The 17,594-nt window shown below is 42.2% G+C and overlaps 1 protein-coding gene across 4 annotated transcripts in view; it reads left to right on the top strand.

Moving 5' to 3' along the window:
• The window catches only part of SMYD3 (SET and MYND domain containing 3), a 663,495-nt gene that overhangs the window by 526,653 nt on the left and 119,248 nt on the right, over positions 1-17,594 (top strand). The gene's annotated exons all lie outside the window — the stretch shown is intronic.

Raw genomic sequence — 17,594 nt, 5'->3', positions numbered from 1 at the left:
GGGGCAGCTTCCCATGTGGCTCCAGCACCCTCTTCTGCCCTTACCTCAGGGTCTCACCTCTAGGTCTCTCTAGCTACCCCAGTCCCTGCTTGCAGCACTGCTCTGTTCCAGGTGCTGACACTCCTTCCTCCTGCTAGGAGCATGGTCTTCTTCCCTTGAGCTAGAGCCAACATCTTTACTGTTGTGACCAAACAGTAGTGTGTACTTTCTTGTCCTCATTGACTCTTACCTGTTCACAAAGACAAAAATGTAGGCTGCTTAAGGCAGCATTTGTGTTTTCTATTCCCTGATGCTATTAGTCTGGCTGGATTGCTTGCCTAGGGTATCTGCAAAGATCAGATTTGTTCAGGATGAAATAAGGCCTTAAGTCAAGGTCGTCGGGAATGGTAGATAAAGATTTGCTGACAGTGAAATGAAGTATTCTGTACATCAATGAAAACTGGTGGGCAGGGAGAAAGAGGAATGCAGTGAATCAAAAGGCATTTTAATTTTGAAAAGCTAGCACAGACATCTTGTCTGTTTAAAGTAAATAATATCATCTCTACATAAGTGTGGCCAAAGCCAAGTTTTTCAAAAGCAAACAGCAGTATTGTCAACCCCTGCTATCCAAAAATCATGAATCAGATCTGCAAAAAAAGACATGATTGGTTTAAGCATCACGAGATGTTATTAAAAATAATCAATCACGTTGGTATTCGCCTGTCTTCTGATTTTTTCATCTTTGGAGGGAAGCCATCAGCCCCTAATTTGTGTGTGATTACACAACCTCTTTTATCCCCCTCAGTCTGCCTCCTGCTCCTCACCTTCCCCATATTTTTCATAGTTTTGCATCCTATTTCCTAACACAGCCCCACTCCTTCCTTCTCCCACAGTCTCATTTTGGCCCCTCCACATTCTTGCCTGGCCTTCATGTAGTGACTAAGGAAGTACCATCTTCCCTGAGAGCAGTAGGACTTCAGCCCAGTTGGAAACAAATAGACGTGGTGGCCATCTTTTCTGGGGCACCCTGACTTTCCCCTGCAGAAGTTAAAGGGGTATGGCAACCGTCTTGTTGATGGCAGCTTGTGGATTCAGTCCTACTGACAGTAAAAGGAGATTGGGACCATTGTGGATAGAGGCAGAACTTGGTAAGTTTTCAGGCAGAAAATCAGAGTATAGTGAGAACCCTTAAAATAATGAGACTCATGATAAAACCATAAATTAGCAATATTGGACTAGGGATTTTGAATGCCTTAGTTTGTGGGTTTCCAACTTCAAACATCTTAAAAGGGTCTGATTTTCAAAAAGTGCTGAGTACTCACCCTCTGCAAATCGGACCTTTTTAAGGTCTCTCAAGTTGGGCACCAAAAAATTGAAACAATAAGAATCACTTGTCACTTTTTAAAATCTTGGCCCAAATTCCAAGTTGATTGTCAGGTTACTAAACTGTAGCCAATGACATTCATACCACTTACGTTGGGTTGTTATTGTTTTATTTTGTTTTTTACTGCTAGCACTTAGACATGAGCTTGAGATGCAGTATTCAGGTCCAGACTTCCAACATCCCGAATGTGGGGGTACTTAAAAGCAAGGTTTTGTTCTGTCTGAAACAGACACAGGGGTAAATACAGGGAGCTGAAGTATTCCACTTTCAGAATTTTGAAAAAATATCATCCGTACTTTTGTTGATGATCAGCTTACTATCTCCTCACTTAACATCTGTGTTATGCCATTGTAACTCATGTGACTTCAATAAAGTTACTGCTAATTAATACCTGTGTAAGGAAGAGGAAAATCAAGCCCTAGATGTCTTAATGGACAAGGGTACTTAGTATTTATGGAGTCTTAACAGGAAGAACTAACAAGAAAATAGATCATATTTTTTAAGGTTATGTCTTTTATTTAAAAAGATCTCATTTACCAGTTGCTAAAATCAGATTTCTGAAAGTTGGCAGTCTGTATTCATGGAGGTGAGGTAATGAGTTTAATTTTTCTTATAAAGCAGGGGTAGTTCTGTTCAACTCCAAAATGTTGCATCTGAGGACATTTCTTTCTGCAAGGGTAAGGGTGGGGGAAATGGGGAGAGAAATTCTTTCTTTAACTAGACTGTTTCCTGTAGGCAGTGATTATGTACAGGTCTCTGAACTTTGGTCGGCTATCCACAAACATTTGAATTGTGAGCTTAACAGAGTGTTTGTCTAACTCTGCCTTCTTTTGGTAATGTTTCCAAGACATCTGGTAGACGCCCGTCACAAATGAAGTATGCTTTCTTTCCTAGAGGGGGAAAGATCTAATAATGTAGTTATGTGGGTGGTGGAAGTTCTTTATTTTTATTATTTATTATTTGCAATATCCATTTTTAACTTTATGAGCTGATGTTAATCTAAAAGGTTAGGCAGATGAGTAAGAATTCTGTTATTTCTTTTGACTATAAAATATATTATGTTTAACTCAAAGTTATTGCACATCTCCACTTTTACTTCTTATTATCTCCAGTAAATTCCTGTACTGTATCTGATCGGCCCATCTTTTCACTTTCCTCTCCTCTCAAAATTCTATAGACAGGATCCTTTTCACTATTTCCTTTGGACATGACTGTGACTGGATATGGCCAAAGCTAAAGGTATACCCACTTCATTCTGCTCAACTCCTTCTTTTGCTTTCTCAGCTGAACAACTAGATGGCCAGATCCTAAGTCCTTACTCAGTGAATTTTCCCAGTGACTTCAGTGAGAGTTTTGTCTAAATTGGGTTTTCAGGATTTGAGCCACATTGGGGACCAGTCTCTGTTAAATGGAAGTACAGGAGGCTGGATTGTCCCACTTGGATACACACATAGAAGGCCTTCTTTTCTGTGTTGATTCCCCTTCCTGTCCATATGGCAAGTGAGAGCTCTCTCCACTGCACATCCACTCCTTCTCGGTTTGTGGGGAAGTGGATATGCTAGGTGCAAACACCCCCTGGATACCAGTAATGAACCCTCTCAAAAATGTCAGGCTGTTTTTTTCCAGGGGATCCCTCAGCACTATAAAATACACCCCTTTTTAGGGAGGGATTCCAGGAGCAACAGCCAGCGGAGGAAGCCCTGTCAGCTGAGCACCGTCTTGGGGACAGCCTGGGCCTCTAGTGGACTCCTTGAATGTTTGGTTTCCTAACCCCTTGCTCCACCTCCTTACATTGGCAGGTGATCCTCTGCCACCCACCCCCAAATGGAATGATTAGGTAGACACTTGATAAAATAAAACTTTCAGGACACTGAAACTCCATAAGGAGACACACCTAGCTTCCATCTGACCCCCTCACACCGATTTTTCATCAGGAGGTGGCAATCTAGCTTAGGGGTAGTAACGTTTTAATGAAGGTCCATGCATTTCCCTTTTCAATAAATGTGTGTGTGACGGGGTGGGGGGTCCCCGTCCAGTGCGGGGTGAGTACACCCCATCCCTCTAGCGCCTGTTTCTTTGGGGTAGGTTGCCTGATGAACTTATACTGATAAGATTATCCTACATGACAGGGCAATAAGGCCTACTGGTCAGAGTCAGTGGCAAATCTCTGGTTCGTGGGGTCAAGGCCTAGCGGCTTGAGTCTATAGGGGGTCTCTGATTCACATTGTCTCGAGGCCTAGTGGCCACAGTCAGCAGTGGTTCCCTGGTTTGCTGGGTACCCAGGCCTAGTGGCCAGAGTCAATGAGGAGTCCCTGAGCTGCAGGCCTAGTGGCCAGAGTCAATGAGGCATCCCTGATTCACAGGGTAGTGGGCCACCCCCAGGGGGAGGGTGGCAGCCTAGGGTAGGGGGTCCCAGCCCAGGGCCCTAGTAGTGTCAGAGGGTTCCGCCACTGAGGTCAGCGGGGATCCAACCACAACATGCTGCCTATGTCCAGGACTATGGCTAGTCCCCCCCAGGCTACTTCCTACCGTGATTCTGGTGGCAATAGTTGGGGCATCTTTGAATTGCTCGGATGGGGCTGTTCCCAGCGTCTCCGACCCCTCCTGGGTATCAGTGAGCGCCTGGGCGTTGGTTGGGGCCTCAGCACTTTGGGCTTCCAGCAGTCAGCGCCAACTGAACTGGGCAGCCTGCCTTTATACAGCCACTGCACCTGGAGCATGCCCAGTAGGGCTGTGGGGGCATGGTTTCCTCAGCTACCAAGGAAGTGTTAACCCCTTCCTGTCCAGTGTGGGGTGAGTACACCCCGTCACAGTATGTATAAAGCATAGAGCTTGAAAATGTTACTGCAAAAATGGGCAGTGCAATTTAAATAATAGCACCTCTCTGAGTGTTGTTATTGGAACAATCAGCCATGGGCATAACAAAAAACACGCATTGAAGAGAGGCAAAATCAGAAAACTTGTTGGGGAAGAGCTATACTCCACCACATACAGGGCGATCTAAAAATGGTGGGCCAGATCCTCAGGTAGCGTAAATTGGGGTAGCACTATTCCATTGACTTTAATGTTACAACATCAATTTGTATCAGCTGATGAGGCCTGGATGTATGCATGTCTGTGTGGCATGCATGTCAGGCGGTTGGGGCCTGAAAAAGCTCTCTTCTTAGCTAAAGTCAATGGAATGGCGCTACACCAGTTTACACTACTTGAGGATCTGGCCTGCCATTTTCAGATTTCCCTGTACTCTTAGGAATCAGTGAAATGATTATATAATTGTACCCCTAAAGGCAGATTTCTGCCAATAGTGGATAACGGTTGCCCAGTGCAGCAATAACTTACAGTGCATATTCTGTAATAGGCTTTGTTTGGTTAACAGTGTATCGCACAAAGTAGTTTGGATTTTCCCAGAGTCCTCCCACATTTCCACATTCCACAACCCTATTTGTGCCTGTAGAGGCTCTCCGGCATGAAGCTATTTTGTATTTTTATTGTTGTCCCATGATTTGGCATCATACCAAGTAGAAGGCTTTAGCATGTGAGGCTGGTTGTGTAGTAAGTCAATACATTTTCTTCACTCTGTGGCCCCTATTCCTATGGGGAAATATGGCTCATAGTTATCTTTCTAGTGGTTTTCCTTAACTGATGGCACAGAATATGGCTACGAGACAGACCAGTCTTCATAATATTGTATTATGAACTGATATTAGCGATATTATTATTAGCATATTAGTGATCTGAAACATTAATAAACCAAAATACTGGTGCAATGGAGAATTAAAAATAACATTTCTATTAGGAGTATAAAATATTAAATGGTTAAAGTGTAAGCATTAGTCTTACCATTAACCCACCCTAACCGTTAACCCCCATCCCCGGGCCGGCCAGAGCAGTGCCAGCCGGCTGACCCCACCCCAGGCTGGCCGGCCGGAGCGGCCCCAGCCCCAGCCCCCAATCCCTTTAATTGGTTAACTGGTTAAACGATATAATTTTAATAGTTTAAATGGTTAACTTTTTAAACAATGTTTACATCCCTAGTTTCTACACAAATATGAAAACAAATTAGGGACAGTGTAATTGGATGTTAGAATTCATCCTGCATCAGGGAAGGAGGCACATTTAACAGTAAGTCACCAGGCCTGATTGTACTTTGTTCTTCCATGAGTTCATGGAAGGAAGAAGGGAAGGGTGCAAGGAGCCTTTGTCCCCTTTAATTCCACAAAAGGGCCATTCACAATCAATACCATCAGGGGAGCACAGGGGCTGCTTTCTCCTAGTGCTTCTGGGGGGCACAAACTACCCCAAACGGTGTGTAGGAAGTTGGGCCATGGCACCCCTTCGCACCTGCTCGATGAGTTAACCAGGCAATCCCAAAGGAGCATGCTGCACCATCCTAAAGCCCCCTGAGGCAAAATCCCTCCCAGATTTATAAATGGGGTGGGAAGGCTCTGCACTACCCTCAACTGGCTCCAATATAGCAGAGTGGGAAGAAGTTATTTTGGATTTTTGTTCAGTGAAAGGGGGTGATGTTTTTGGCACTGAGAGGCTCCATTGATTGTCTCTCTATCTAATCATCAAATCAGATTGTCCAAGAATGACAGAACTGGATTATGAAAGGATAAAAATACTGGCGGCACCAGTTGGAAAGAAAGCTGTAGCTGTACCTCACACCAACTAACTGGATATGTATTGCTTTGAGACTAAACATGTCCAGTGTTGTGGAATTCCAGCAATGACTTTTGTTTAAACTGTTGCTTGACCAGCCCAAAGTTTGAGATAGCCCAAGAAGTACTGAGTTGTGGAAAAAATACCAAAGTTACTGGCTGGAAATATTTGGGAGTTGATGTGCACAGCTCCAGTTAATTTCGCTGAGTGTTGTGGGTTGAAAGCCTCTGAAAAGCAGGCCTCAGCATTACTATTGATTTTAATGTGTTGTTTACCTTGTGTTTGCTACTTACCTTGCACACATCTGCTCTACTCTACCCTCATAAGGAAAAGGAACTTGACAAATGTTTCTTGCATTAGTGATCTTGCCAGTTCCTAATAAGGCTAAGTTTATCCAGCAATACTAGAAGGCAGAGCCGGACCTCTATCAATTTTCCTTTTTTTATCAGAGTGAATGAAACTAGGTTCTAGAACTGTGGTCTGGATTTAACCATCTCTGGCCTGGATTTTGTGCGCTAATACACTTTTTGAAAGATCCCTATTTAGATCAATCATTTGCATATTTGAGTATTGTGTGATTACGTACATACCAGGCTCTCTTGTTTCACATCCTTCCCTCCTCCTATTAAACTTCTAATTACCACCTGCTCTTATGGATTTGATGACTACTGTCTGGCTTTAGAAGCCAATCTATTGCACTCGTTATAGAATTCTATAACAAAACGTCTGGGAATATATGGTACAGTGTCAATCTTCATATTTGCTGATCTTATTCTAAGCCCTCTGAAAAAAGGAATTGGGGTGGGCTCAAAGGAATTTTGCAGGCATATGGAAATCAGTGTGTAACAGTTTAGGATGAGAGCAGCTTTATTTATGAAATTCCTCATCACTGTTTTATGAGCAGCTTGTACAATTTAAATATATTGTTTTGTGCATAATTAAAATGACCTGCTTCTGGTTGGTATCCGATGTGCCAATTAGCAGACTTGTACACCATTTTTTTCCCAGCTATATATAACCAATTTATTATTTTGTAAAGGGTTCCAATAAGGGATTCTTAGGGGAAAAAAATTGGACCAATTTCATTCCCTGTTTAACTCCACTGGTGTTGATAGAGTTAAATCAGGGATGAATCAGACCCACTGAGGTTAGGAACTAATACACAATATATTAGAGGATATAGTCCAATTTGAATGGTAGGTAACTTGCACTGTGGGGAAGTAATAAAGGAACATGCAAAAAAGGAAGCAGTGTACAAATAGGTTGCACAGCATTTGTTTATTTTTTGCTTTAAAGAACCAATAAAATGAACAATGATTGTCTTTTTTTAAAAAAAGTGGCAATAGCCAAATTATATGTGGAGATGGGTTGGGGGAAAGGGATATAGGGGAAATGATTGTGCCACAGTGTTTCTTTATGAAAAACAACTATGGTTTCAGTATAATTTTAGGGTTCAGGTACCTGAATTTTGTACACAAGATCCGCATTTGTAATCTGCCAGTATCCCAGTGGCCATAGCATTCCTAATTTATATAGAAAGGAGCAAATTACAGCTAGCCTCACCTTTAATGCAGCCTGTGGTCTTCATGGGTCCTAGTATACTCAAGTCTAGATGGAACATCACATACTGGCACCTACAGTTCTCTCTATTCATTCTATCACTTTATTAAGAAGGAAGGTGATGTCATGCTTAGTTCTAAAACTCTCTGGCCATCCATGTGCTAGGGGATAACTAAGTAGTAACTTGAGACAAGAGCTGGTTGGAAAACCAAGCTCTTTCTTGTGGAAAACTTTGTGGGGGGAAAATCCCCATTTGTAGTTTTTTGGTGGAAATTTTTTTGTTTTTTACAAGAAATTCCTAAACAAATAAAAATGAAAATTGTTGTTTGATTTCATTTTCAAATCACATTTCTAAATGAAAATTTCAACTTATAATATTCATTTCAGTTTTTAGAAACTGAAAAATATTGTTTTTCTATTTTGAGGTTTTAGATTTGCGAACTCCCCTCCCCTCCCACTTACTGTTTTCCATTTTTTTTCCAATAGGAAAACAGTAAAAGAGTGTGAAAAGTGTCCCTCCTCAACTTTCTCAACTTTCCCTCCTTTTTTCCAGTGGAAAGAGCCTGAGGGTGGAAGGGTAGAGAGTAAAAAAGAAAGAGAGAGAAGGGACAAATCCCCAAAATCAAAAATGGAAAACGTTTTTTTATTTTCCAAAAACTGAAACAACATTGTTTAAGCAGGTGCTTAAAGTTAAGTAGGTGCTTAAGTCCTTTACTTAACCTGAGCCTTTAATAAGAAGAACTATGACCAAAACTGTAGAAATAATGCAGACAAAAGAAAAGCATTGTTTATCACAATTAACCCTTTTCCTTCAAAATTTTTTGTACTGCAATACAGAACAGATAGATGCTGGTCTTTATTTAAAAAAACTAAAGACAGACAAAAGCAAAAAGGCAATTAAATATTACTGAATGACTGTGAAATTTAACCTGATCAACTGCACAATCAATTTATTTTTGGCTAGGTAGGTGCCTTGTGGCTGCCTAAATCAAGTTTAGCTATTTCAGAGATCAGATTTCACAGTAACAGCCGTGTTAGTCTGTATTCGCAAAAAGAAAAGGAGGACTTGTGGCACCTTAGAGACTAACAAATTTATTTGAGCATAAGCTTTTGTGAGCTACAGCTTACTTCATCGGATGCATACTGTGGAAAATACAGAAGATGTTTTTATATACACAGACCATGAAAAGAATGGGTGTTTATCACTACAAAAGGTTTTCTCTCCCCCCCACCCCACTCTCCTGCTGGTAATAGCTTATCTAAAGTGATCACTCTCCTTACAATGTGTATGATAATCAAGGTGGGCCATTTCCAGCACAAATCCAGGTTTTCTCCCCCGCACCCCACCCCACTCTCCTGCTGGTAATAGCTTATCTAAAGATTTCAGAGTAACAGCCGTGTTAGTCTGTATTCGCAAAAAGAAAAGGAGTACTTGTGGCACCTTAGAGACTAACCAATTTATTTGAGCATAAGCTTTCATGAGCTACAGCTCACTGAAAGCTTATGCTCAGATAAATTGGTTAGTCTCTAAGGTTCCACAAGTACTCCTTTTCTTTTAGCTTATCTAAAGTGATCACTCTCCTTACAATGTGTATGATAATCAAGGTGGGCCATTTCCAGCACAAATCCAGGTTTTCTCCCCCACCCCTCCCCCCAAAAACCCACTCTCCTGTTGGTAATAGCTTATCTAAAGTGATCACTCTCCTTACAATGTGTATGATAATCAAGGTGGGCCATTTCCAGCACAAATCCAGGTTTTCTCCCCTCCACCCCACTCCATCTCCTGTTGGTAATAGCTTATCTAAAGTGTCACTCTCCTTCTGAGAGAGAACTAACTTTGAATTCTCATTTGAAAAGAAAAATCTTTTCCCAGGGGATGGCAAGAGCTAGAATTTCATCCAAGCTAGCAGGAGGCCTGTGGGTTGCAGCTAGGGGAGCATTCTGTGGGTTGCAGCTAGGGGAGCATTTTTGTGGAAAATAGCTTGCATCATTTTTTCCCCCAAATTTCCTTATTGTGGAAGTTCTGCAGAACTTTAAAAAAAACTTAATTCCATCTCCAATATGTACTACTGTTGCACATCTGTAGTTCTTAATTTTGCACTTCTCTGATTCTTAACCACATCTTGCACATGCTAAAGGCAAACAGTTTATATTTTACTAGAATGCCCATAGCAGACAGAATATTTGTTTTAGTAATTACGGCTTTGAAATTTGGGTTCTTGTCTAAATAGTCTTCTTTGAGTGATGGTCCCTGTGTGTGTTCCACCTGTGGATATGCATGCATACCATGTGCCTGAGTCTGGAATTTTTTGCAAGCCATGACCATTCGTCCGCACATGTGGCATAGTTCTCCTTGAGCTCTAAACCAAGGACATAAAATGTGGTACAGGCTGATGACTCTCCAGTTCCGTCTTACTGCCGCATGGTCTGAGTTAGAATCTTCAGTGTCCTCAGCTCCTTTATTGACTGCATTATTGCTGTAATATATTGTATATAGTTAATTTTAGTAGTTGTCACAGTATAGTTAGATAGGAGTTTTTCCCCATTTTCTTCCCCACCCAGGGACTCCTTTCCCCTTCTCACTGAGAAGTCTGGGATTATGCCCAGGGTCCCAGGGTTCAAAAACTGTTTTCTGCCCTCGCTTCTTTTGGGTGAGCAATGAATATCAACATTGCCTTTACTGCCTGGGTCAGGCTCATATTTCTGCCAAGTGCGACATCTGCTGCTCTTTTCCCACCAGAACTTGTGAGGGTAGAGAACTGAAACTCAGAAAATGTCTCATGGGGAAGGCAATGAAGCCCCAATCAGATCCAGGCCAGGGGCCGCCCCGTAATCAGTCTCTCCCAGTGAGTAGTACCCCTCCGAGCACAAGCTTGGGAATGGAGGCTAAAACTGTTAAGCCTCAAGAGAAGGCTTCACATGAGAGCAAAGGGCATTCTCATAGACATAAGTCTTCATGTAAAATGGCTCCAAGGAGAAAGGCTCCCTCCCTGACCACATGCATGGATGCTAAGGGCTTAGGCCTGAGTAAATCTTCTTGACAGGAGAAGGAGATGCGCAAGGGTATGGGTCTGACAGTTCTGACATTGGCTCTGATGGTGCTCAAATAAGCAGTTCCTGGTGCTCTCTTCCAACCACCATGGTGCCCAGGGAAGCTCTGGCTTTGCCAGCTCCACCAATGGACTCTCCTTGTACCCCAGGGTGATCAGAGACCTATTTCTTCCTGGTGGACGTCTTCTTACTTATCCATATTTACGCCTTCTATTGGGACCACCTCTATTCTGAGACGTTGGTACACCAGAGGAAGAGACTAACCTCATCCCACCTGCCAGCCTTGAGGAGCTATATCCTAAGGACTATATCATTGTGATCCTATAAGAAGCATGTAGAAACACAACCAGAACTTAGTTCTGCTCGTGTTTCTAAACTGATCTCCAGAACAAATGAATTCTAATTTACTTATTTTTTTCTTCTACTCTTGAACATCTCATTACAGCTGACATCCAAAATACCATGGGCTAAATTCTGCTATCAGGGTTTGGGTGGTCTGGTTTCCCTAACACCACTGCAAATCTGGAATATAAACTGGAAAAAGTGAGATCAGAATTGGGGCACAATCTCTATTCGTCAGTGGAGTATCTCCAGATTTACAAAAGAATAATCGAGAGCAGAATCTGGCTCAGTATATCGCTGGAATGAGGCCTCTGAATCCATCCAACAGAGACTTTCCCATATGTTGTCAAGTCATGTATAATTTTCCTGGCTCTTCAATAGATTTCTAATATTCCAGGAACAAAATTTCTTATAGAGCATTCTGCAAGGTGCATCTTTGAAACTGTTAGTGGAAGATTCTTTTCGAGGCAAGAAATTGATATATGAAGAAGTCAACCCTTTGTCTCCTATGGCTTCAGAGAGGAAAACTTAAAAGATTAAGTACAGTTACTGTTATAATTATTATGTATTTGTGTTGCAAAAGCCAATTAGACACCCTCTCATGATCAGGACGTCTAGCGCCAGGCATGGTACAAACACATAGAGACTGTCCCTGCTCTGCAGAGGTTACAATCTAATATATCACATGCCTATCTTGTTTGCATTTTAGTTTTCAAGTTGTCTGAGCTCTGCTTACATGTAGGCCATATAACCATTATGTGGAAATCAATATGGTCAACTGGTGATTGAGAAATTAAGGGGAGAAAGCTTTCTTCGCTCTGAAGAAATGTCTTTTGAATTTCTCCCTAATGAAGTTGACTTCACTGTCTCATGGTGTGATGAAAAAGCTTTCTCACTTTGTCTGCAGTTTGGAGTTTCTCCTATATTTGATGCATACTTTCTTTATACCCGTTCTCTAAATGTAAGATTTGTTAGCCAGAACCCTGAGTGGCTTACACTATCTAAATTGGAAGTGGTAGAGCTCCTGATGTTCACTCAAAGGGACTGCATATGGAGTAATGTGTGTTGTCCTTGGATTACCATGGCTAACTAAAAAACCCCACAAAGGCTGAAAACCAATACAGTCGTTAGTGTGTGCGCACATACTCTCAACAGCGTGATCAAGAAAGCCGCAAGAAACCATGTCTCCTGTAGTAATTAGTGAGGGTTTGCTTTGTTGTTTTTATCCACGGTAGGAGTTGATCTGTAACTGTTGCCTCGCTTCTTCTCTCAACAGGCTGCTCAACTGTGCTGCTTCCGCAGCAGCATGTAGATTTACCAAGTAGAGCTATTGTCTAGGCTTTACAAAAGTCTGGAAATCCTGAGGAGTTTTTGTGAGCTGGGGTTTTCTTCAAATGCTGTGTAATGAAATCCATTCTTGGTTTTGTTCCTTGAGAGAGACAAGCATGACAAACTTGCCTAGTCCTTGTCTTTGCCATCTTCTCTTGTAGTGAATATTTAGGCAGAATTCTAAATGGTAGGTGCTGATATTTACCTTTGATTTGTGGATCCCCTTAAAGTTTTGTTTAATATTAAATGTTTTTAATGTAGAGGTTTTTCCATAGACTTTTAAAATCTTTGTAACCAGGCTAAAAGACAAAAACAACCAACCAACCATAAGAGGGTCATTTGGGTTTCCTGTTTGATACCTATTAATAGCAGCAGACTATAGATTAAAATACATGCTTGATCATCCTTAAATGAGAATTTGCCAACAGTTACCACACATGTGAGATTACCATAGGTTTTTTCCCCCTAAACTGAGACCTGGAAATAACAGTGGTATGTCTTGGCAAAGGTTAACTTTTTATTGTCACAATTGTACCTGTAGCCTACCTCATACATGCATCTCTCCACAGTTGTCTATGCTTTCTGTTCCTCCTTTTAAAGAGAGAGGAAGGATGGTCGAATGGTTGAGGTGTTAGCCTAGGACTCAGCACACCTGAGTTCAATTCTCTGCTCTACCACAGACTTCCTATGTAAGCTTGGGCAAGTAATTTACTCTCTGACCTCAATTGCTCATCTGTAAAATGGGGATAGTTAGTATTTGGATAGTATTTCACTACCTGACAGGGTTTTGTGAGGGTAAATACATCAAATATGGTGAGGCACTCGTATTGTAATGGGGACCAGATCACTATCTGAGATGGAAAGGATAGAATTGTAACTTGCCCTACATTGGGCAACTCTTGAAGGCCACTGTCACTGGGTTCCTTCCTCAGGGCACTCACTTGAGCCTCTGGTCGGTGATGTCTGGGCATAGCTGGGTCAGTTGCCTCCCGTGCACCCAGTCGTGGCCAGAAGTGTCCCTGCAGTGCCCTGCTAACAATTTCTCCCTCAAAGGGCTTAAACAAACTCCGCACATTCCTTTTGTCCATCCACAACATCCCTTCTTGGGGTCTGAGTTTATTCAGATAAAACAAACTCAAAAGTAAAACTCAAAGTCCCAAATCAAAATCCATTTTTTACCCTCTTGTCAGGTCACTCCCAGGCCTTTCCTGCTTATTGTCTCAATCCCATGTCCCGGGACTCTCTGCTGGAGCCTGTTTACTCCTAGCAGTCTCTGATCACGCTACTCCCAGGCCTTCTTGCCTGGAACCTTTCCTGTTGTAGCAGGCCACTCCCAGCGCCTCCCTGCCTGGAGTCTCAGTTGCAGGAATCTCTGCTGGAGCCTGCTTATGCCTAGGAATATTTTATCTCCCTGAACATCTCCCTTCACTGGAGGCATCTGCTGCCCTTTACAGGGAATTACCTGATTCAACCCAGGTGTGCCTTATTCTGTAATCAGGACTGACTAGCTCCAGCCTTCCAGCCCTTAAGAGGCAAGCCACCCTGTAACACTGCATGTTCCAACACACCAATTCAGTCGTAAGAGCCTCAGCCCTGAACAGCTAGTGAGCCTTGCCCTTTCCAGGGTTCCTAACAAATACAAAAGAAAAGCAAATGAATATTCCCAGGGATGTGGTTCATCCCTCTGCCTTCAAAGAGGCTTTTGTTGAGTTGCGGCCACAACTAAGCCATAACAGACTGATATGGAGAAATAGTCTCAAAAGATGTATGAGGACGGGGTACTCTCTTTCTTGACTTCTCTTCTCTTCTCTTCTCTTCTCTTGAAACTTAACTTTCTTGAGGGAGGGGCCATCAGGGAACAGTTAGGTGAGGGGCACTTGCCTTTAGCCAGCCCTCTCTCCCATCTGCCACCAACTTTTCTTTTTTTCTGTTTCATGGAGAAGCAGACTTGACTAGATGGTCTTCATTAGCGGTGGGCAACCTACGGCCCGCGGACCACACACAGCCCATCAGGGTAATCTGCTGGCGGGCCGCCAGACAGTTTGTTTACAGTTGCATGGCTGCCCGCAGGTCCCAGTGGCCGTGGCTCACCGTTCCCGGCCAATGGGAGCTGTGAGAAACAGCGCAGGCTCGTACTCTGTAAGAACTCGAAACAAAAACACTTCATTTTTCCTTTCTGGAGCGTGACGTATATCATAATCCTCAACTCTAGGACACAATTCAAAAAAATCCTCCTCCTCTTTTTTTGTTGATCTAAATTTTTTGTCATTTCTTTTTAAAATTGTTCTGTACTAGGCTTTTGAATTCCTGTTCACTCAAGTTTCAGAGTAGCAGCCGTGTTAGTCTGTATTCGCAAAAAGAAAAGGAGGACTTGTGGCACCTTAGAGACTAACCAATTTATTTGAGCATAAGCTTTCGTGAGCTACAGCTCACTTCATCGCAGAGCATAGAAGGTGTAGCCTAGAGGCTGAGGAGAGGGGCATGAAGGTAGCGTTAAGCTACCTTTTCCCTTCCCAAATTCTGGGCTGCTCTGTGGGCCAGTGTGGCCCCTGGTATAGGTTAAAACAGCACTGAAAGGATTCTGCAGCCGAGAATTGCCTGTACCCGATGAAGTGAGCTGTAGCTCACGAAAGCTTATGCTCAGATAAATTGGTTAGTCTCTAAGGTGCCACTAGTACTCCTTTTGTTCACTGAAGGAAATTTCTGTCTATATCCTTTCATTTCTTACAGCACCTTTAGCTCTGCTGCCAACTCTGGTGTGCTTTTCTCTTTTAAGCTCCTCCCTCTAAATCAGATCTCTCTCAGTGATATGGCAGAGTGGGGCCACCTGCTCATTAATCCTGTGTTGGCCAGAGTGTTTAAAATAGTGTTTAAAATCATCAAATTTTGGTGTAGACCTGTTTATAAGCTGACCCCCGCTCTTCGATGCCTCACTTTTTTACCAAAAATATTTGGCTTATGAACGAGTATATACAGTATATTTCCTCTCAGTGAACAGTATAGCTAAACTTCCTTCTTGTAACTACTTCTTATAACTAACTGCCCTGAAAAAAGTGTGTTTCAATTGTCTTGGAGTTACCAAGTTTCTTATCAGGACTTAAATTTCCCAATGTTCACAATGGTTGAGTCTAGGAGCATATCTTCTTTTCACCTCGGTAAAATACATTTTGTAATGAAAATCCACAACTTGTGCATGTTTACAAAAAGAGGGGAAAATAAAATTTGTTATTTTTCCTGTAAACATTTTTCACCCGAGACTACAAAAATAACTAGACTTATTGGGAAACAGTAAAAGTTCTCGACAAAATCTGCACTGTTCAGGAGTCAACATAGTTAATGTAAATACTTCATGGTAATAATGAGTGAGATACCATAGCAGATTTTCTGAAGAGAGGGGATGAATTTAGATCTACTATGAATGACTTATTTTATTGCATAATCCAGTACAGAGAAGAAACTTGGCAATCTATTCTTTCACTGTATACCGAAGTCAAGACAATATTTTTGTAAAATATATAATTGCTACTTAACAAGCACTAATCTTAATTCAGAAGTGTTGTATGGTATTCTATGTCTAATATCAGTAGGAGAGAAGTAATTAAGATGTATGGTTTTTGTAAGTGATCAGGAATGTTTGAATGGGTTACATAAATAACAGACTAATCAAACCATTAAAATGCATACCTTACTGCATATTTGTTCATTTAAATCAGATTTTATTAGAAAATTCTGAAGGAGAATTTTATTTTTCTCTTTATGGTTAACACACTGGCAAATATTAATTTGTGAGTTCCATAGGTAAAATATAATATGTTATGTTTCAGTGTATTTCTTTAAACTAGGTATGATTACAGGGCGATTATATTGTATGAAAAAACTCAGTGATTTTTCAAAACTCACACCTGCCAAATCTCCTCACTAACCCTTTTCACCACTCTGCAGAGAATTCATGATGCCAATGGAAAATCAAACTTAAAAATAAAAGATTCAGACATTTTTCTTGTTTATGTTAGGGTATGTCTACACAGCAAAAAAAAAATAAAACCCGGCTTGGGCTGCAGGGGTGTTTAGAATTCTGGGCTGGGGCTGCAGCCCAAGTTCTGGGACCCTCCCACCCCCTCATGGTCCTAAAGCCTGGGAATCAGTCTAAGCCCGGCAGTCTACACATCAATGAGAGAGCCCCGCAGCCTGAGCCCTGCGAGCCCGAATCTGCTGGCAGGGGCTAGCTTTGGGTTTTTCTTTGGTGTGTAGACATACCCTTATAGTCTGTTATAACTAGTCGTGTTCCGTTAAACAGAAATGTTTGCAAAGAAAAGGGACCAAATTCACGGTCCATTTTGGTCAACTTCACGGTCATAGGATTTTTAAAGTTATAAATTTCATGATTTCAGCTATTTAAATCTAAAATTTCCCAGTGTTGTAATTGATGGGGTCCTGACCCCAAAAGGAGTTGTGGGGAGGGGGGGGTCGCAAGGTAATTGGGTGGGGCAGGGTTGCGGTACTGCTACTCTTACTTCTGCGCTGCTGCTGGGGAGCGGCAGCTGCTGGCCAGGATCCCAGCTCTGAAGGCAGAACCGCCTCCAGCAGCAGCACGGAAGTAAAGGTGGCGGGGTATGGTATTATTAGGGTACCCCTGACTTCTGCACTGCTGCTGGTGGGGCGCTGCCTTCAGAGCGAAGCGCCCGACCAACAGCTGCCTCTCTGTGGCTGACTAGCTCTGAAGGCAGTGCAGAACTAAGGGTGGCAATACCGTGACCGCCCTAACATAACCTTGAACTCCCTTTTGGGTCAGGACCCCCAGTTTGAGAAACGCTGGTCCCCCCGTGAGATATGTATAATATAGGGTAAAAGCACGCAACAGACCAGATTTCATGGGAGACCAGACCAGATTTCACGGTCCATGACACGTTTTTCAGCTGTGAATTTGGTAGGGCCCTATTTATTAGTATGTAACTGATGACATGACATGCCCCACATGTAATCAAAAATTACAAAGTATTGCTCCTCCTTTATTCCAAATAAAGTCAGATGGACTCTAACACAGAATTCAGATCCTGGTTTGGAATACTTCAAAATGCAGCACGTTTTTGCATTCTAGTTTTTGGGTCAATAGATTATAATAACAGTGGCCATTTGCAAAATTTGGATCCCGGTTTGGATTTTGACCACCACCAAAGTTCAGATCCAGGGTTTTAGCTTGGGCCCTTCTCTAGTTGCAAGCAATTATTTCTTTTCTCATCTCAGTTCCAAATCCATTTCAGCCCTGAAAACTGTATAAGAGAAAAAC

This window comes from Caretta caretta, chromosome 3, assembly GCF_965140235.1.
Source record: "Caretta caretta isolate rCarCar2 chromosome 3, rCarCar1.hap1, whole genome shotgun sequence".
Lineage (NCBI taxonomy): Eukaryota > Metazoa > Chordata > Testudines > Cheloniidae > Caretta > Caretta caretta.
The sequence above is the reverse complement of the archived record's forward strand: the minus strand, read 5'-3'. Positions and strand labels throughout refer to the sequence as shown.